Source organism: Amia ocellicauda, chromosome 2 (genome assembly GCF_036373705.1).
Source record: "Amia ocellicauda isolate fAmiCal2 chromosome 2, fAmiCal2.hap1, whole genome shotgun sequence".
Classification (NCBI taxonomy): Eukaryota; Metazoa; Chordata; class Actinopteri; order Amiiformes; family Amiidae; genus Amia; species Amia ocellicauda.
This window is the reverse complement of record NC_089851.1, coordinates 6,637,155-6,660,583: the sequence shown is the minus strand read 5'-3', so window position 1 is coordinate 6,660,583 and position 23,429 is coordinate 6,637,155. Positions and strand designations below refer to the sequence as shown.

The window sequence follows — 23,429 nt, the reverse complement described above, 5'->3', positions numbered from 1 at the left end:
ATAATTAATTATAAACCAGGATAACAATTGTAGCACCTTAGTTGTTAATGCCTGCTCTCGGCTATGGGAACATTATTGACAATAAAGAACATAAAAATGCAATGGTTAATTCTTCAGGAGACACTCTAATGATAAGCATTACACCTCTAAATAACATTTCATAAGTTTGGAGGGACCTTCAAACAATGTGGAAACAAAGCCTTTCGTTGCAAAATCACATGATAGGACTAAACTGCCAGATCAATGGCAATCATTGACTACTTTTTGCAAATTTAAAAAGTCCTTTAGAATTAAACAAAGTAACGTGTTTGTGCAGCCTCCAGGACAAACATTTTAACAACATATTGCATTTCAAGGGATTTATCCCCAAAAATATAATATATAAGTTTGTAAATAAATAAAGGTGGCTCTGAACTTGCAAAAAGGGACCTAATGTACATCACACAATTAGGCTTATGATCTGCAAAGCTTTTAAATATCACAGAAGAAGTTGAAACAACTTATTGAAATACACCTTAACTAATGTTCATGTTAATGTTTGCCTGAGGAACACACTGTTGTCAATACAAATGCATGCAGATCACAAGAACCAGAAATAGACACTAAGCAGTTTAGTTACAATGCTGCTAACGTGTATAAAGACAAGGACAATGATTAGTTTGCAAAATAGGCTGTAATTTACCACAGACTGTGACACTTGTCTTCCTGATTCTATGTATTTCCGTAGCTTCTCCACAGACATTTAGCTTACTGCCATTCCCCTTGAGAGCATACTTAATAGTCTAGTCAGGTCGTCTGATAGCTGAAGGCTGATTCAGTTCTGATATCTCCTACACATCTCTTGACTCCCAGAAAGGAATAAACAACCCGTGGAATTTGACCACTTGTTGAAAAATGTAATGATGACCTCTTTAGGGTTTTCAGAATCTCACATCTCCAGCACCCAGAACCAATGCAGTATCCATTATAATACTATAACTACTTGGAAATGATTAAACTGGAAATTCTTCTCATCAGAAAAGGCATGTGTTACAGTTTGGTCCCCCATGCATATGTTTGCTGTACTATGTATGTATATTGTGTAGGCTACAGATTCCACCAAGCTATACTATCACTGAGAAGCTGGCATATACCCAGACAAGCTCATTGCAGTGTTAATTGAAACTATGTAACTTTTAAATGGTCTAAAGAGAAAAAACAAGGGAGATGGACTGAGTTCCTTCTAAGCAAGAGGTGTGTCTATTTACATGTGTTTGTGGATGGAAGAATAAACATTATTTAAAGAATCACAGTAAACACAAAATCACAGCTCTTTCAAAACAAAAGAATAATGATCATTAATATTTGCAAGTAACATTAAAGCAAGCAAGAGGAATAAAGTTATAAATAGGATACAAAATAACTTAGTGGTAATTACAGTGAGTCACTCTGTGTGACATTTCCAAACAATACTTTTTTTTTTTTTTAAGAAGATAAAAAAGCTAAAACATTAATCTTTTAGCATTCTAATTCATTCTCCTGTTGATTAAATTCATTTTGAGGCACATCACACAGCTCCCTTATTATAATTAATTTATTGTACAGTGCGCTGCTTTGAAACCATGGAAACAGAAGTTAAAAATATGGGTCACCTGAGAGTGCTGCCACGTATATGAATAGTATATTTCTGAATTGTGATAACGCAAAATTGCTCAATGTGAACTTCCTATAGCAATCACTGGGGTAAAGTGTAGCAGACAACAATTTTAATATTGATTTCTTGATTACAAATAAGTAATATGAAAGCCTGTGTCTGATAATCTCACCTATATATTAATATCAAACCAAAAAGATCATATTCTTAACTGTTTTGGTTGCACTATATACAGGTAATATCTATCAACTAAGTTCTATAATAACATCTACTTACTAGATTTATCATGTCAATCAGTACAAAAATAATAATAAAAAACATACACAATAACAATAGTACACAGTACATGATATACCCACTACAGATTGGAAGTGATTTCCCAGTTGTTTTCCTGTTATTTTCATCTTGCCTTGAAAGTACAGAAATGTATATTCACCCATGCTTTCAAAATATGGGCTACTACCTAAACTCCATATACAGATGAGAAAAATGTATCAAATACTATGCATGATGTATAATTTGCACATCTTCATCAGATATTTAAAAAACCTTTTGAAAGGCCTTTCACACCTACCGTTTGATGTGAATTTCATAAGAACATAAGAAAGTTTACAAACAAGAGGAGGCCATTCACCCCATCGTACTCGTTTGGTGTCCATTAATAACTAAGTGATCAAGGATCCTATCCAGTCTATTTCTGAATGTTCCCAAATTGTCTCTTCAGCCACATCGCTGGGGAGTTTGTTCAGATTGTGACGCCTCTCTGTGTGAAGAAGTGTCTCCTGTTTTCTGTCTTGAATGCCTTGAAGCCCAATTTCCATTTGTGTCCCTGGGTGCGTGTGTCCTTGCTGATCTGGAAAAGCTCCTCTGGTTTCATTTGGATGATGTCTTTCATGATTTTGAAGACTTGAATCAAGTCCCCATGTAGTCTCCTCTGTTCCAGGGTGAAAAGGTTCAGTTCCTCAGTCTCTCAGTAGGACATTCCCTTCAGACCTGGAATAAGTCTGGTTGCTCTCCTCTGAACTGCCTCTAGAGCAGCGATATCTTTCTTGAAGTGTGGAGCCCAGAACTGTCCACAGTATCCAGATGAGCTCTAACTAGTGCGTTGTACAGTCTGAACATTACTGCCCTTGTTCTCAATTCTACACTTTTGACAATATACCCTAACATCCTGTTTGCCTTTTTTATTGCTCGGTTCAGTTCAGTTTGTTTGGAGCTGCATGTGAAACATCTGAGAGTGATGAATCACATCAGGATGCAGATCTAACAAAACGGGCCAAGACCAATAAAAATACTTGATCTTGGTTTGTTTGAAGAGATGTATGTTTGCGCCACTAATATTTTTGCAATGTAAAAGCAAATGAATTCTGGTCCAGTTTCAGACTAAACATACTGCGACCCAAATTGTAGAGGTGATGTATTCGAAGGCAAAGGAGAACTACTGTCAAACTGTAAAGATGTTCATAATCACCTGATTGATTGTCTGTGGTTGAACTATAAGTTTGTGGCAAAAGGCACATCTCTGCAGTAACCACCAGAGTTCAAAGTACTCTAAATGAATTTGCATGCATCACAATTTAGCAGAAACAATTTCATTACATTGCAGAGACACGAAACAAAGCTGGGACACAGTTATACCATTTGCTATATCCTGATGAGAGCCATCTTCCATGTAATAACTGTGCTGTCTCTCTCCTTTATTCCTTTCAACCATATGCCATGACATTCCAATGCAATTAATGTTAGGATAGACAATGCTTTGATTTGAGTATTTTGTGTTGAGTCTGGCTGTGTGTTTAGGGTCATTATTATGAAGACAATAAGAAACCATACAGACATAAGTTCATGTTTTGTTGTTTTATCCATTATAAAAGCCCAGTTTTTCTTAGTTGTTTTCTGAAGGTTACTTGTCATCCATTTAATTCAGATATTTGTCTGAAACGACAGTCACAATTAAGGTGAATGTGTTCTTGTTGAATCAGATTACGAATGCACTATTTTAAGAATATAGATTTCTGAGCAAGCATAGCAAGTTATTCACTTCAGATGGCTAATTACCCACTGCAGACTTCTGTGGAATGTACTTTCTCAAGTGTAAATGTTGTCAAAAGTAATTACTGATTATGCAGTATATTGTATGTGCACTGGGCTGGCAAATGATGCTCAAAAGGGCAGATTGTATTTACCAGTTTTTAACATTCCTACACTTGAAATCATAAATAAGTTGGTAACAAATGTAACATTTAAAATTATGTCACATTAAAATACATAATGGAGTTTTAAACTGAAGTTTGAGAGGACAACCCAAATCTCACACCTGAAGTTTGCCTTTCCAAGCAGAAGGATCTGGCAACAAATGTACTTTCCTGGCATTCATTGCTTGGATCACACTAAACACCACATTTTCAGCAGCTCCTTAATCATTCCACATAGTGTTGGGTTTCCTATAGCCCTTGTGGCCAGGTCATCGAGTGAGGTCAAAATAAAGTCGATTTACATTTTACTACATCTATTAGGATGTTGCTAACTCCTGAAATATATGATAAACCTTCATCCCTACTTGGTGAAGATCTTCAAATCGTTTTGGGTTGTATTTTACTTTCAGGCAATTCAGACATTACTGGCTCTCCTTTTCTGTTCATATTCAATTTTAGATAATTGTCTTGGTTGTACACTGTCTGCTATATCCTTCTTTACAGACTAATTTCTCCCTGTGTTTACATCCTGTCTGCTTCTCCAATTTGTTCTGCATAATATTACATTATATAAATTCCTATACTGTCCTAGGTGAACCACTGCACTTTTTCAATCCCCGTGATACATGTAATACATGTAATACATGTGAATTAGGTTTTCTCGCACAATTATTTCCTTAACATTTGATGTACATTCCTGTGAATAAACACATCATTCAATTTAACGATTATAAATATAATCATCATTGTGGTGCAGTAACTTCAAATTAGTGAACCGCTACTCTTTTTCTCAGAAAGGGATTTTAAACCTAGTATCCAGTGGTAATCTACTACTGTCTCGTAAATTGACTGCTCCACCACCATTTACTTTTATTATGATTTGGCCACAGGCATTTCTCAGACTTCATTTCTCCCAATTCCATTAGGAGAAGTAACTGTGACCTTACTATTAGTTATACCATTTACATTTCTCCATTTCATATATCCAGCCAGTGTGGGTCAGAGCTGCCGCACAGACGCTCCTCTGGTGAGGTGAGCTGATTCACTTCACCCTCCTTGCAGATGTCTCATGGGGCATGCGTGGAACAAAGAGAGCAATCTTTGACATCCAAGAAAATTGTCTGTAGTATCCAGAATTAAGAAATTGTCACTTCACTGGTTGCTCTTTCAATCTCAAGAGCTTCTAAGCGAAATGGCTAAATGGCATTATTTAGCTCCCAAGACACAGAGATTAAATTACAAAACCTAGATTTATTTTTCCCCCTGCTGCAGATTACTATATTTGCCTTTGAAAGTCTTGTGAACCAACACAGTTGTGCAGGTTATTGAAATGGTTTTCTTATCCTTCATACAACATTCAGCATAGCAGAAAGCTGTCTGCTTAATAAACATAGAATTTGAACAAAATAGCACTTAAAGATCAGTTTGTATTTAGCCATGAGAAAAAAATAAGTACACAATAAAATGTTGGTAAACAAAATAAAAATGTAATATCAATATTTAATGGTACTTTCATGTTGCAGATACAGATTTTTAAAGTTATTAGAACTAATACATTGTATTTACTTATTTCATTCCCATTGTTTGTTTGGCTCCCACATAATAGCTTGCCTCCTGATTATAAGAACCAGTGCAGTGAATATTTGTAATATAATTATTCTAAATTGGGGTAGTTGGTTTAACTAATTGAATATTGATTGTATGGCTTAAGCTTTAAATAGCAATAGTGTTTAGGCGTGGGTAGGCGCTACAATAATCTCTGACTGTGAATGCGCTTATTTTGCAGATATTTGCGCGCTGTAGCGGGAAATCAATGGACTGTGGGACGATGTCAGGTGCTGTTAATGCCATATTTTGGTTGATGGGAAATTGTGCTTATTGACGGTGGTGCGATGCAACCAGATCATTTGTGCATAACAGTGCACTGTACACTATGGCGGATGCTAATAACAGGAAGTAAACAAACCAGTAACGTCACATCTATGGCAAGCCATCAAGGTCATACGGCAGTGAACGCGGCGAGCAATCCCGAGTTTGGCTGGAGGGGCCCCTCGTCCGCACTGAAGCAATAATGTTTGCACTGTACAGAAATACAGCAAATATGGCTGATTGAGTTCAGAACGGGGCTCTTGGGCCCCTCGCCTTACTGCGCATGCTCTTGTCATTTCCCGCTCGTCGGTGAAGTCGTGTTCTTGTTGCGCAGATGTCAGCAGTTTTGCGCAGATCTGCAGAATTCCACCGATCCCATTGGAGTCACTGCTATTTTGAGTCCTGTACCAACGTGATCAAGATGAGCAGAGTTGATTTCTTGTTAGAAACAGTTTTTCTTTGTTGTCATTTCTAGAAAATATTGAACTCCAACGATTAGTTCCCATCAAGCGACAGATCTTTTGATCACCCAAAGGGAAAATAAAAAACAGGGCTTTTAATACGGAGTGGTAAAAAAAACGTTATTGGAAAATCTTTTTTTGTTTTCCTTGTCTTTTCGGGGGAGAGACGGTGTGGACACACTCTGCTTACAAGCACTTTAAACACTTGTCAGAGAGACGGGGACACATGGACGTATTTAAGGCTCATCCACTACAACGCGCCCTGACTGACGGCGGTCCAGTGCAGCAGGACGTCAAAGCGCATGCGCCGCTGCAGGCAGACGAGACAACAGCCTGTATAAAGTCAGCTACCGGTGTTCTAATTTTGTGACGGTTGTTCACCTTGTAGACATCTGACACACGAACCACTAAGATTGCATTATTCAAAAAGTGTGAGAAACAGCAGCTGACACGGCTTGCCATGTTGTTTTTACACTGAGATGAGCTCGAGTGTTTAACCAGACATTCCCAATTGAATGGAGAAACTCAGTTTTAACTCCTTGAAACACAAAGCATGACTTTGTACCATGTTGTAATGATTGGCACAGCGTTACATCAGTAACATGGATCCCTTGTGGCAGGATGCCTAAACATGCATTTCATCTCAGGGTAAAGTTACATGTTTCCCAGCTGAGAAAGAAGCTTACAGTTCTCACAAATCTTGGTTGTTAAATGCATGCCATTTGGTAAATTGATTCAGATAGTATTTAGAAGTACAGTGTTTACAGCGATTCCATTATTATGCCCAGCGTATGTATGATCTCCATCTCAGTGTCATTATCACGACTGACATAAAGCATGTAGTTTCTTAATAATAAATACATAAATAATATGTAGTATGGAACTGCCAGCAAATATTACACACATGACAGTCATCCTTGACAGTCTTCTCCTTTGCATCTCTGAATGAACATCAATTAAATTCCAATTGCAATCACATGATTTACTTCAGTTCAGGTGGGGGTGTCCAAAACCTGGTCAATGTATTTGGCATACTGTTTGTGTTTAGTCTTCTGAGAGTAGAATGGCCTGACTTCAGTTCTCCATTTTCATAACTTACTGAGACTCCTAATAGAAAACTGTAAGCATGTGCTTGATAGAGCTTATTTGTTTTGTAGAAGAAAGAAGCAGCTACATAAAAAAATGTACTAAAGGTACAGGTTTGTGTTTCCTATTAGTTTAGTTTTTCTATCTGGTCACTAGGCTCATATCTCTATGGGTTAGATGCTAGGCCTGCCTTCTCTAGTACTTTCTTAGTAACAATGTGTATACTTTAAATAGTTTGGTTTGAAAATGTAATGCATTGAATACATTAAGTTATTATCTGAGATCCAAAAGCAAGGGAAAGCTGTACTGAGATTAAATCTGTGCACTGGATGAAAAGATCACCTTCTGGTACAAATCTCCAAATCACTTAGCTAGTGGCTACAGACTACTCAGATGTAATGGAAAATAAAAAATAAAACACCAATTGTCAAATGAATAAATACACTGTAGACGGGGTTTTAGATTTTTGTCAGGAATGTAGTATGCCCTAAATGTTTTCTATGGATAAAATACTTCACTGTTATACACAACAAACAAGTAGACAACTGCTTCTGGCATGATATCATCCTGAAGTTGAAATGAAGTGCATCTGTTCATGCTCAGAAACAATTTGCTCGGTAATGCCGGCCCCAGCAGACTCCCCCAAGACCACATTTACATAGCTTGGAGGTCAAATTAATTAAACTGACTCCAATACATCCTGCAAGGTGAGTCATGAGAGAAACTGTGGTGCAAGTTGTAATTGTCAGAGAAATGGCGAGCTGTGGCTAAAGATTCATTCGGAGCATCTCTGGATCAAGTGTAGAGCTTTTGAAACTGGGGGTGAATTGTTCATTGCTTTTTACCCAAAGAAAATGTTTGGCTGAATTCACTTTATATATAATATAAATATAATATATAAAAAAACGTATAGACTTTTCTAGGTACACAGACTCGGCAGTCAATAATCACTTCTGTATGTAAATGAAAATTACCATTTTGCAATTATCCATGTAATAATACGAATGCATTTTGTCTGTCCCCTACAACGATTGTTTTCCCCATGACCTTTTCTTTGTCGTGTATTATACATATTGGTCGGAAACATTACTTTTTGGTCACCTGTGACTGTTCGTGACTGTTACAAACATTGTCTGTCTTTTCCTTATTGGGTTATTATTTGCATATTAAATGGGTAATATAAACGTGGCTTAATTGGTATTGAGTCTATTTCCACTGTATGATCAGTAATATTATCATCATTATTATTGTTATTGCTAGTGTTATTAATGGATAGCTGTGAGTCTCGCCTAAATACTATCTAGCACAATCTCGGTGGTGGTGTAAAAATGATGATAAAATAATAAAAGTTAAAAACTGAAAGCAAATTAATAAAAAATTACATTAAAACAGATACAGTAGAATTTACATTAAAATAGATTCATGCATTAACATTTTTATATAACAGTTTAGATTGTTCAGATAAACTAGTATGCCCAGCTTTAAATGTCATTGAGACATTGAGCAAAGGAATCAGTGGCAGGAGCCTGATTATTATTACCTGTGTTCTTCACATCAGAATAATGCTCTTGGCTCATTCAGAAGAAGAGAATACATCTGATTAACTGGGTTCACAAAGTATGGCTTATGATACCAAGGATTAAAATGAAAAATGCAGTCAGATTTGTATCCGAATATGTGCTTTATATGCAAATCAACTTCACTACTTGATCTCAACAACCGAGATGGTAGGTTCACACAGCGGTGGAGAACTCTAGCCCAGGTGTGGCCAGTTGCACAGTCTTGAATGGTTATCCATTTCTCTTGAAATAGTAAAGACTTTGGAAACATAGATGGTTAACTCTCTCCTTTCCTACCATTGCCAACTGGCAACATGCACTACATTTATAGAATCTGTCTATAATTTGACAACAAAGTGTCTTGTTTATAAAATTAAATTTTAAAATTAGATATGTTATTAAGCAATTTAAAGATTCAAATTACTGTTGTTGAGATATTTAAACTTACATTTTATACACGCTTAAATGTTTGATTCAAATGGCTTCTGTATTAAATCAATATGAAGATTAATTGAACCTCAAGATAAATATTGACCATGGCCCTGTCTTCATCAATATTAAGCTACTAGATCAATAAATCTTGATTTTGACCTCTGCAAAAGTCAATATCTGCTTATCATTATCTTCTAAGGCTTGCACATGTATAGCAATTGGATAGATTAAAGGTACCAGCAATACGATTAATCAAACTGTAATAATATTTATAAGAAGATTAATATGATGATGTTAATTGAATAGGGCATTTAGCACATATATACAGGGCTTGTGCCTGATAAACTGTAAAATACTGTAGTAGTTATGACTACTAACATAATGTAAGCCTCAGAAGAAAATCTTTGTTTTTGCCATGGAAACAGGCTAACTGCAGGAGATTTCAACATCCTGTCTAGTGCCAGGGAGCCCGGGTAGATAATACTATCTGGAGTGCAGCAAATGGGGAGAAAATCAAGCTATACAAATCAGAAAAGACAAAATGTTTGCAATAGAAAAGCACATTTCTAAGAGTACAGATACAAAAAAAAAAACTGAAGCAGTCATGAACAGAAAGACACTAGAGAAATAATCAATGTCTGTCAATAAATAATTGATTAAACACAGTCCTACATTTGTTACTTGAGCACAGAGATTTAATTAACTATTTTTCTCATGGTGACTGGAAACAAATCAAATACTACTAAACAACGGCTGACCCAGTTTAAATTGCAGCAGTATTGTGATCTATCCTTCCAGGTCTACAACCAAATAATTAAGTGAACATTAAAATCAACACTCTTGATTGGCCATCAACTGTATAGGTGTGGTACAACTACGAAGATGTTTGGCAAGCAGCAAGTGGACATGATTTCACTTCAACTTGAGAGTCAAAGAGTTAACTTGAGCATGCTATGTCTATAGAGGAAAAGGAAAATTTCAAGTGCATGAAAACTCAGTTTGACAGTTGAAACCACTGACATTTTCTCATTTTAAATGATAACACGCATTTAGGGTTTTCCAGGCGGCTGTTATATCAATTAAATCTGTCCAATCTATCCTTAGAACTAAATGTTCTCTGATAAATACCCTGCTTTAGATATTGTTGCTAAGACATGTATTTGACTGTCTTCTTCCTATACTCAAGATTTGTTTCTTTTGCTCCTCTATAGCTGTCTAAACGATTCTTCATCCGTTTAGAATGAACGATGCAGAGACACAGTTGGAAATGGCACTGTGTCAATCACTATAATAAGCATTCTTAGTTGTGTAGGGGACTGATTGCGTAGATTCCAGACATGATCGGAAAACATGTTTTCAAATCATGTGCAACATTTTCTACTGAGCCTTTGGATATTTTTGCTAAACCATTTGGCTGAGTTTTGTCCAGTATATTATATGAAACTGTTCAGTCCATTCATTTTGTTTTATGGTGAACAACAGAAGTATTTATATACATATACAGTGAGGGAAAAAAGTATTTGATCCCCTGCTGATTTTGTACGTTTGCCCACTGACAAAGAAATGATCAGTCTATAATTTTAATGGTAGGTGTATTTTAACAGTGAGAGACAGAATAACAACAAAAAAATCCAGAAAAACGCATTTCAAAAAAGTTATAAATTGATTTGCATGTTAATGAGGGAAATAAGTATTTGACCCCTTCGACTTAGTACTTGGTGGCAAAACCCTTGTTGGCAATCACAGAGGTCAGACGTTTCTTGTAGTTGGCCACCAGGTTTGCACACATCTCAGGAGGGATTTTGTCCCACTCCTCTTTGCAGATCCTCTCCAAGTCATTAAGGTTTCGAGGCTGACGTTTAGCAACTCGAACCTTCAGCTCCCTCCACAGATTTTCTATGGGATTGAGGTCTGGAGACTGGCTAGGCCACTCCAGGACCTTAATGTGCTTCTTCTTGAGCCACTCCTTTGTTGCCTTGGGTGTGTGTTTTGGGTCATTGTCATGCTGGAATACCCATCCACGACCCATTTTCAATGCCCTGGCTGAGGGAAGGAGGTTCTCACCCAAGATTTGACGGTACATGGCCCCGTCCATCGTCCCTTTGATGCGGTGCAGTTGTCCCGTCCCCTTAGCAGAAAAACACCCCCAAAGCATAATGTTTCCACCTCCATGTTTGACGGTGGGGATGGTGTTCTTGGGGTCATTCCTCCTCCTCCAAACACGGCGAGTTGAGTTGATGCCAAAGAGCTCGATTTTGGTCTCATCTGACCACAACACTTACACCCAGTTCTCCTCTGAATCATTCAGATGTTCATTGGCAAACTTCAGACAGGCCTGTACATGTGCTTTCTTGAGCAGGGGGACCTTGCGGGCGCTGCAGGATTTCAGTCCTACATTGCGTAGTGTGTTACCAATTGTTTTCTTGGTGACTATGGTCCCAGCTGCCTTGAGATCATTAACAAGATCCTCCCATGTAGTTCTGGGCTGATTCCTCACCGTTCTCATGATCATTGAAACTCCACGAGGTGAGATCTTGCATGGAGCCCCAGACTGAGGGAGACTGACAGTTATTTTGTGTTTCTTCCATTTGCGAATAATCGCACCAACTGTTGTCACCTTCTCACCAAGCTGCTTGGCGATGGTCTTGTAGCCCATTCCAGCCTTGTGTAGATCTACAATCCCTGACATCCTTGGACAACTCTTTGGTCTTGGCCATGGTGGAGAGTTTGGAATCTGATTGATTGATTGCTTCTGTGGACAGGTGTCTTTTATACAGGTAACGAGCTGAGATTAGGAGCACTCCCTTTAAGAGAGTGCTCCTAATCTCAGCTCGTTACCTGTATAAAAGACACCTGGGAGACAGAAATCTTGCTGATTGATAGGGGATCAAATACTTATTTCCCTCATTAACATGCAAATCAATTTATAACTTTTTTGAAATGTGTTTTTCTGGATTTGTTTGTTGTTATTCTGTCTCTCACTGTTAAAATACACCTACCATTAAAATGATAGACTGATCATTTCTTTGTCAGTGGGCAAACGTACAAAATCAGCAGGGGATCAAATACTTTTTTCCCTCACTGTATATATAATATATATATATATATATATATATATATATATATATATATATATATATATATATATATATATATGATGTCATCTTAACCATATAGTTTGTGTAAGAATATATTATTTAAAACATCACATACATTGTTGTTTGTGTGATGTATTATACCTTGCAGTTTACAGATGTGATCTTGAGATTAATACCATTGCGTATGTTTTATTTGCATATATTATGTATGATGACAACTACGTTTCTGTAACTGTGTAGCAATAAAAGCCTTTTTTCCTTCTAGTTACGTCATGTAAAAATGCATACTTTTTTTACTACTTGACCGCAAAACTTGGAGACTAGTGTCTAGCTTTAGGGGTTTTGCTGAAGAGTGAAGTGCTTTTCAAATCAATTTTAGTCCTGAAAAGACATCAAAGCAGGGATGAGTACTAAAGCCATGATTGAAAAATACATTTTCAAAACCTCAGAAAAAAGCCTTTGATAAGAGCAAGGGACAAATTCTCAAACTGAAACCCAGGAAGAATTTGCAAATAGTATTTTATGAATGTATGTAAAAAACAACAGAAAACACATTAATTGAACACTATAAATTAAATGACATGCAAAGGTTCATAAAAAGGTGTATTACATGTATATTTGACCAGTTACATATGGTATGCAATGTGCACCACTCGTATATATAATTTTGTAATTATTATTATTTAATTTTTTTTAGCTTCGGGGGTGTGGATTTGGGGTGTGTGAAATGGGATAAATCCAGTTAACAAGTCATTCTTAAAAGTGAAAGCATTTTGTTCTAACTAGCCCAAGCTAATCAGAATATTTATAAATGTGTTTAGCAAAATTCAAATCACAAGAAACCTTCATAAAAGAATAGACACCGTATTGTAACGAATGCATAGTAGTTAATGAAAATAAGTCTTAATTTATTTTGGGTTATGCTAGGTTTCATTTAATTTTATGTTGTAGATTTTTGTTGGGTGAACAAAATCTGGCAAAAGTGAACATGAGGACATCTAAGAAAATCGAACCCCCTGTTAAGGTTACTCCTATCCAATTCAAGCGAAAGGTGATCTACAGTATCGTGTGAATTAACACCATTATTCTGAATGAATAGGAGTCTGATTCATTGCGATAAGGAAATAAATTGACCAGCTTAATTAACTCCAGTCTGTTTCTAGTTAATTAAAAACAATTAAATGAGAGATGCCATGATCTAGCAGTGCAAAGTTGTTGTTCTTGATTTGTTTTAGATTGTAGCTGACCACCTCATGACCTGAAACACACAAATCCTACACCAGTCTATTGTCAGGCAGTGGGGCTTTGAGAAAAACATGAAAGTGCACTATTTGGTTTATTAATTTTCAATGACTATACTGGGACTGAGAGAAAAGGGCTTTGGAGTCAAATGTCGTGCAGATGCAGGTGGAGAAATTGCTTGAAGCCCCTATTACAGACAGCAAGTATGCATTTACTGTGCGTAAACATGCTATTTCTTTGAACCCAAATACAGCGCTTCCTAGCTGCGGTATTTACCCTATTAAAAGAGATCAGCGGACTCTGGGGATTGACTTAAAATGCTTCCTGAAGCTTCTATAAATTAAAAAAAAAAATTGCAAGTGGTTTATTCATTGTAGGATTTGTTATACATTATTGTATGGAATAATCCTCTAAGGGGCATGGATTTCTCATTTTAAATTATACATAGAAAGGGGATTGCTGATCACTGACATTTTGAATTTAGCATTACATCGGTGTGACATGAGTGGAGTTTTTGTAATCTCGTACACTTTCAGCTGTCCTTAGTTCCCTTGAATGCACTCCACTAGAACACAAAGTGAAAATTAAACAACGGTAGTACCAGTTACTTCCTGTTATTAGTGGTAATTTAACAACTTTTTTCTTATTGCACTTGCTCTGAATCGAATTTAAAGACATATCTTGGAATAGTATGTGTGTATGTTTGGTCATTTAAGTTTTGCACCTGATGCAGTGACAATCCTGTGATCTGCAAAGCTTTGGAAGACTAAGCCATTATTTTTCTGTCACTAAATTTGTTAAGTGTATTCACTCTGGGATTTAAAACTCAGTGTGTGTTGATTTACAGCCTTGTCATCACAGCCTCTGCACATGATGATAAATCATTATAATGTTTCGCCTGCCTTTACCTGGCTTTCCTCACACAGGCAAGCAGCATCAATTCCCTGGCTTCCACTCTGGGTTGTGTTGCTTGTGTTGGTGGTAAATTGAGCTACTATACCATCTACTGCAGTGAACTCATTTAAACCACAAACGTAACACTGTTTCATCAATCAGTTTCTCACCCCACAAAGGTAATTAGGACAACTAATGAAAGTCTTAAACATTTTACGTCACCAAATCTACTCATTAAAGCTGCTGTCCCACCATAAATAAGCAATTAAATGCCACGAGTCATACGGGCGGCCGCATTAACTGTGGTGTGTTGATGCCTCATCTTTATCAATATGACTTGTTAGTGTACTGGGTAAAATAAAATTGATATTTTGAGAGCAATAGGTTAGGAGCAACATATTATCATCCGTATTATAATAAAATACATACTGCTGCCTTGAAATGCTATGCAAAAGTGGTTTAGTCGGTGCATCTCTTGAATTTCTACATGTAAACCAAGCTGCTATATTCTGCTGACCATGAAAAACAGGTGGGTTTATAGTATGAAGTTGTTCAACTAATTCTAAATTTCAGTGGCATTTTGTGTACATGTTTACTTAAAACATACATGCCATAAGGTAAAATCATTAAAATCTAATAGGAATTGCATTTGCTCTGCCAAAAGGCCAGGCCTTTGACATCAGCCTTTAAGAGGCGGGAATTACAAAAGGCAATTAAACTGTATTTATATTTTGTTTTATTTTACGATCTTCAAAACCATTTTACTTAGTTCAGCTCAGAGTATCAAAGTTACAGGTATCTTTCTAAGGCAGTTGTGTTTATGGAGCCTAAACCAAATTAGTTGAGTTACAGGTCCCTGCAGTGAAAAGAAACAAGCTACTCACTCGCTGCATTTGTAGTACTTTGACCAGTATGGAGGCTACTGCTACATCATGTGTATTGCTTGGAAACACACCATTTAAATTGTGATTTGATTCAATTCAGGTTGAAGACACACTAAAGAGAACTACTCGAGACAATCTCCTGAAGGGGACTGGAGGAGGCCTCAAGTACAGTATGATCAGCTCTGTAGTGTGGATGCTAACTTTATTAAACACTTTAGTGTAGTTCGAAAGCAATTACTTTTTGAAATGACTAGTGTGGACTGAGCCTTAGAGACTCCAAATAAGCTTTATTTGTAATGTTTTATTATTATTATTTACATTTTTATGACTAATCCTGTGTTAACATGTTAATTGCAACCTCACTGTGGTTTAAGGATAAAACCACTGAAACCATGTGTTGCAGGGGTCATTTTCTTTAGTCATCATTATTTGTTTCTATCTTTTTTGTTGTTTAAAGGAACTGCAGGATTAAATCTTTCTCCAAACATTTAATAACATGCCGTAGATTATTACAGTAGATTATTATACCGTAATTCCATCACTAAACCCAAATTAATTTTGATTCATGGAATGATGGGATTTTACATAGAGCTGCTTTTTTAATACCAATGCAGCGTTTGACCATAAGGATTTATGTATCTTTTAAAACACAGACTAAGACAGCCACCTGCGATTTATAACAATTTAAGAACAGCATTTCATCTTAGCAGTTAAAATAACCAGCAGGGTCTGGCACATCTCTTTTCCAAGGTGGGTAATTCAATAGTGTTACAGCGCTGCCCCTGACTGGGAATCAAGAGAGAGGCCCCTTACCCAGAGTTCAGCTTGGCCATTAAATCGCCCATCAAAAACTGGGAAACATGAAAGGAATTCTTGTTAGGTGTCTTTAGAATTGTCTATGTATCATGTATGTATATCTAAAATGTCTAAATTATACATATATACACTGAAAGTTTTTACTTTATTCAAAATAAATATATAGACAAGACAAATGCAAATACACCCAAACACACACAGGTAATGATGGTGACTGTAGCAACCAAAATGCCATCAAAATGTATAGATTATGTTCAATTTAAACTATACCAAGAAATGTAAAGTATTTTAATTCAAATCATGAACAGACTCTGACTGAACCATTCGAATAGTAGGACTTGCTTTGTGATCTTGTTATCGCTGGATAATGGGAGTTTGTTTTAGCTATTTTGTTTGATTGGCTTCTGTAAAATTAGTCTAACGAAACAAACAAAAATGAAACTTTGTGCTGCTTGGATGGCTAGAAACGTCGTGGATAAGGCTTCTAAATCATCCAAAAAATGCATCAACTGTTAAATGACTGTTTTGCCAAGTGCTGTAATCCGTGCATAAGGTAATCATGCAGCTTTGTGTGTGAGATGCTCTCGCTGTGGCTGGCAGCTGTGTTTTTGTTCTCTATGATGCAGCCCTGGTATTTTGCAGCATTGAAATCCCTAGTAACCATGGTTACACAGTACACTACTGCGTTACTGTCTCCGTTCACCTGCACACAACTAAAACCGCAGGCTCACGTGGACTGTGCTAAGCTCAAATTAAACACAATAGTGTAGACGGATGAACACATTGGTGGCCGCGGTAATAGGGCTGCTAAGACAATATTACTGAATACCAACTAACAAAGATAGAATCAATGTAAAGTCTCCCGATAAACAATTTGCTATAGAAGGATAACGATGTGTAGACTAGGAATCTGATTGGCAAATATAAAATAAAATCCCACTTGATCTGAAAACACAATTTTGTATTCATCTGCTTCCCCGATTCTAAAGACCAGTTTTTCAGAATCTGTCCTGGATTTAAAAGGCTTAACCTTTAATGACTGATTTAATACCTTAATTCAGTGTTCAGTTCACCAGTAACCCCATTCAGGTGGAGTCGCCTCCATGTTGCCTTGTCACAAATACCAGCCTTGTAATTAAAATAATGCTTGAATTTCTGAAGTCTTCTGTGATGCTCTGTGGTGGTGGTGGTGGTGGTGGTGGTGGTGTTGCTGTCTGTTGGGGTATTATCAATGCAGAGGATATTATAGAAAGTCTCTCATTTGATTATGCAGATGGATCTTATTTCAAGAGTATATGCTTTGCATTGGAGTTGTGGTCGAGTCAATAGGTGTGCTGCATGCAAGGGGAGCTTGGGGTTTGGTATGCTTAAATTAAATATCTGTGTATTATTGTTTTTATAATTTTGCTGCATGGGTAATCGTAGACAAGAGAATGAGAAACACTAATTTTAGTTTAGCCTCAGCAGTGGCACTAATTGTAAGGAAATCGGGATGGTGAACCAATATTTAGAAATGGTAGGTCTTGTTTAACTGATTTTGTTCGATTTTTATTTTTTATAACTTGAGTATAGAAAGCACCAGCAGTATTGACTGCCAATATATGGTATAATATGTTGATTTCCATTCATTTTTTATAAGGTTGAACCCAGAAGATGGAAAACTACAGAAAGTCCAGGTATTGTGTCTTCTGCATCTAGCCAAGATAAGAAACATAAGTGACTCATCGTGCTTGTTTGGTGTCCATTAATAACTAAGTGATCCAAGGATCCTATCCAGTCTATTTTTAAATGTTCCCAAACTGTCGCTTCTACCACATTGCTGGGGAGTTTGTTCCAGATTGTGACGCCTCTCTGTGTGAAGAAGTGTCTCCTGTTTTCTGTCTTGAATGTCTTGATGCCCAATTTCCATTTATGTCCCCGGGTGTGTGTGTCCCTGCTGATCGGGAAAAGCTCCTCTGGTTTGATGTGGTCGATGCCTTTCATGATTTTGAAGACTTGGATCAAGTCCCCACGTAGTGTCCTCTGTTCCAGGGTGAAAAGGTTCAGTTCCCTCAGTCTCTCAGTAGGACATTCCCTAGTTAGTTTTCTTTTGACTACACATATCAATACATACATACATACATACATACATACATACATACATACATACATACATACATACATACATACATACATACAATAGCACTATGTTAAACACTCAGATATACAATACACAGAGAAACTGAAATAAGCTTTCAAGGGTACATTAATAAAATCAAAACAAATAATAAAAGCTATTTGCCAAAGTACCTACATCTTTCTCTTTGCTCGCACTTACATCGTGACCAGGGACAGAAGGCCTTCAGTTTGTTTTGCATAATCCAATAAATATGTACAATATATAGCTAATATTTGAAAGAATTTAAAATCCATGTCAAATTAATAATAAGAAAAACATGTGATCCTAATAGTGCTGTTTCTTCTCATTAGTCTGCGGTCTCTGTGCCTGTTTGTCACTGGAGTGCTGGACGCTCTCAGCTGTAACAGTGGCATCAGATGTGAGATTTGGACTACAACAGAACTTGCTCGATATTAAATTGAATGTGAAAAGCTGAAGTTGCCAAACCTAATTTCCGCACTGACGGCTTATTGTATTTCATCAGGAAATGCCACTGGTCAGTATCAGACCGTTGTTTATTTGCTTTTTGTTCTCTCTGAAATATGTGACAGTTTAATCCCTACTGGGTTATCACACTGCCAAGAAACCAACCTGGAGGCACGGCCAAGGCGGTTACATCGCTGTATATTTTATATTACACTTCCACAAATATAGGACGTCTACATTGTGTTGTGGTGCTGCAAGGATTATTCCACATTGCAGAGGTGACGTCATTCAGCTATATTTTTGTCACCTCTCATAATGACGTTATGTTTTAAAGGCACGTGTGACATGCCTTAACATACTGCAGGTCATGTGATCAATAGACCTTAAAGAACAATACTGTGTATTTGAACTGAGCATATATAGAAAGAGAGAGAGAGAGAGAGAGAGAGAGAGAGAGGTGAAGAGAGGCGTCTGTTTGGTGTATTGCACTTTAACTGTGAGACTCTGAGTTCTTCTTGAATAGGGGTCTCTCCCCTACAATATATTGTAGTGGTTGTATCGGTCTGCACAGGGAGAGTTCAGTTCAGTTTCAGTTAAGTAATTCACCCTTGTTATTCATGTCAGTTACAGCTGAGCTGTGAGTTGTTGTTATTGAGGTAAAGAGATGAGTTATGAGGAAGCTGCCATTTTGTAGAGCTAATACTCAGATAGACAGAGTTGGCCAGTGCAATTCAGTGAACTGTGCAAGGGAGGTAAGACATTAGGCAGCGGAATAAGATAAACCCTGAACTCTAGTGAACGCATTTGCACTGGTATGGAAGCGAGTTCTTTATTTTGTTTTGCTTTACAGTTTGTTTTTACTTTTTTTAATGTGGACTGTGTTTGACCAGGGGAATTGAGGGGACTGTACTGAATAGCTTCATGTTGGTGGTGGTTTGTTGCTATGTTCATTCAAGGGTACAACAGAACAAAATAACTGACAGAGAGCCCAGAGCTCAGGATATGCAATCAATCAGTTTTCACTTTATACGTACAATAATTTAAAAAAGGCCCAGATTGTACATTTTGAATCAGTTGCTCATTGTCTGCTTTCTCTTTGCCACAGGCTCATTCTAGTTTCCCAATTAAATTGTGTTAGTTCATACACTGCTGTAATGTGTCTCTGTTCCCTGCACACAAGCTCATAAAATATATAAAGGACATTTTACTACAAATGTATTAGTATTTCACATTTTGTTTGTATTGTTTTCCTGACAAGATCAATAAAAACTATGTTGTCTGAAGGTTTGATCCTCAGTATATTTCACATTTGTTTTGTTCTATACAATGAAATTTGCTCTATTGCAAATCCATACAGATGTGTGACTCTCATCCAGTAATATACCACGTCTGTATTTGTATAAATTCAATTGTCAGATTTGATCAAATATACCATATAGAAAGAACATCATCCTTCTAAAACATTCAGTTCAATCTAGCTGCTTAATAATACTACTTCCATGTAAAATCAAGCTAAGACAATCAAAATCCAACTCTTGTATCCGTTGAACCATTTTCTCTGATGAGCGTTCATTGATAAAGAAATCCATTTCACTGAGGAACCTCCTATCTCTCAGAATTAGACTAACAACCAGCTTCACACATGGAACTGAATTGTCTGCACACCATGACAGCACAGACTCAAGGTCAGCACTTTTTCTCTTCCTTTACATATTCCAGTGGGAAACATGGGCACAATTCTATTTTCTATTTTCTGATATTTCATGTCTGTGGAAAATGGACCATAACATTTGGGAAAATTGCATTCACAGATGATCAACTTCAGAATGATAGGGGAAGTCGCCAAGCTCTATAAGAAATAAATTGCTTCTGTCACGGTAACTAAACTACCTTAGTCTAGAGTGTGGCAGCTTCCATTATAGAAATGTAGCACTAGGTTCTGACTTAGCCATGTTGCATTGTAAGCCATTTCTGCCTATTTATTTATTTTATCAAGCCATTTTGTGTATTAGTTTATACATAGAAAAAGGACCAGAATATATATTTCCATGTGTAACGGTCATGGCAACAATTGGAGGTAAGAGCAGGACCTTTGACCTAGCTTTCTCAAATCTAATACTATAAACGATCTTAGCACAGCATCTATCGGTTTTAAAACACACTAGTGGATTACATTCAAGAACATGACTTGACAGGTTTAACTGGTCATTGTATGAATTCGTTATCTTGTATCTGTTCCACATCTACTTAAAGACTTGCTCAAATTTGTTGGTACCCTTCTACAAAAAACGAAGAATGCACAATTTCCTCTGAAATAACTTGAAACTGACAAAAGTAATTGGTATCCACCATTGTTTATTCAATATTTAATAGAAATCAGACTTTGCTTTTGTTTTTCAACATAAATTGTAAATAATAAAACAAATGAAAATGGCATGGACAAAAATGATGGGACCCTCAACCTAGTATTTTGTTGCACAACCTTTAGAGGCAAACACTGCAATCAAACATTTTCTGTAACTCTCAATGAGACTTCTGCACCTATTAACAGGTAGTTTGGCCCACTCTTCCTGAGCAAACTGCTTCAGCTGTCTCAGGTTTCATGGGTGCTTCTCCAGACTGCAAGTTTCAGCTCTTTCCATAGATGTTCGATAGGATTCAGATCATGACTCATAGAAGGCCACTTCAGAACAGCCCAATGTTTTGTTCTTATCCATTCTTTGGTGCTTTTAGCTGTGTGTTTTGGGTCATTATCCTGTTGGAGGACCCATGACCTGCGACATTCAAGGCACCCTGTGCCAGGCGCAGCAAAGCAGCCCCAAAACATAACCGAGCCTCCTCCATGCTTCACTGTAGGTATGGTGTTCTTTTCTTTTAAAGCTTATTTTTTTCATCTGAGAACATAGAGCTGATGTGACTTGCCAAAAAGCTCCAGTTTTGACTCATCTGTCCAAAGGACATCCTCCCAGAAGGATTATGGCTTGTTAATATGCATGTTATCAAATTCCAGTGTGTCTTTATGTTTGGAGTCCTCCTGGGTCTTCTTCCATGCAGGCCACTTTCGCTCAAAAAGCGATGGATGTACTTCAGAGACTGACGTACCTTCACCTTGGAGTTCAGCTTGTATCTCTTTGGCAGTTATCCTTGGTTCTTTTTCTGCCATTCGCACTATCCTTCTGTTCAATCTGGGGTCGATTTTCCTCTTGTGGCCACGTCCAGGGAGGTTGGCTACAGTTCCATAGACCTTGAACTTCTTAATAATATTATAATAAGGGGTACCAACAAATGTGTCCAGGCCATTTTAGAATATCTTTATAGAATGCGCAATAATTCATCTCTTTTCACAGCTTCTTTGCTTTATTCTATGACATACCAAGGCATGCAAGTATACATGATGCAATAGCTTTTAATTTAATCACTTTTCAGGAGGAATTAAGCATTATTTCAATGAGCTGTAAGGGCACCAACAAATTTGAGCACATCTGTTTACTGCGTTTTCTTCTCCTTCTGAGAGAATGTGAATTGGTGACCTGCCACTATGTTTAACAGCAGAGAAAACCCTCTAAATGATATTTTTTCAACTTTAAATTTGATTACATTTCCTAGAGTGACCCCAACATTAGAAAAGTGAAACGTTGCCTTCATATTTCCATGAAAGCTGTACACCACCAGGGTACAAAGATTGTTTTAGGGTCATTTTTGACCCAGCAGTTATAAAATCATTTACACACCACAAAGACATACACACACACTGAAAGTCTTTCACACTTTCTCAAGAATGCTACGATTTGATAACCGTGAGTCAAGACCTACAAGACGTGTGAGAGACAAACTGGTGGCCATAAGAGAGGTCTGGGAGAAGTGGGTGGAGCGTCTGCTATACCTCTACAATCCTGGGCCTGAAGTAACAGTGGATTCCACTGGTTCCATTCAGAGGTAAAAAAAAAAATCATATCTGTAATGTAAGTGATTTTCATAGTTTTCCAGTGATTTACGTGATTGTTTTCTGTGACACTGATACTAATTAATGATAGTAATCTCTTTTGTCAAAAGGTCGCTGTCCTTTCTGACACTATAAGCCCAGCAAGCTAGCAAAGTATGGCATCAAGATATGGGTGGCCTGTGACGTACAATCCAGCTACGCTTGGAAGATGCAAGTCTGCACAGGGAAGTGGACCAGTGGAGGCCCGGAGAAGAACCAGGGGGTGCGGTTGTGCTTTATGTGACAGATGGACTGAGGGGGCACAACGTCACGTGTGACAATTTCTTCACCTCTTATGAACTCAGCCAGCAGCTCCTGAAGAGGAAGATCACCATGGTTGGCACAGTTAGAAAGAACAAGCCTGAGCTCCCCCCCTGCACTCCTCACAACAAGGGGGAGAGAGGCCTTCTCATCAAAGTGTGCCTTCACCCCCACCACCACTCTAGTTTCTTACCTCCCAAAGAGGAACAAGAATGTGGTCCTCCTGAGCACACTGCACAAAACGGCTGAGATCAGCGATCGTGAGGACAGGAAGCCAGCCATCATCCTGGACTACAACCACAACAAAGCAGTTGTGGACAACCTGGACAAGGTGATTGGAACATACAGCTGCAGGAGGATGACTGCCTGCTGGCCCCTGGTCATCTTCTATAACATCATTGATCAATCAATCAATCAATTTTTATTTGTATAG

General features: G+C 37.4%; 1 pseudogene; it reads left to right on the top strand.

The window, feature by feature from the left end:
- The window catches only part of LOC136712302 (piggyBac transposable element-derived protein 4-like), a 35,377-nt pseudogene extending 11,948 nt beyond the window's left edge, over positions 1-23,429 (top strand).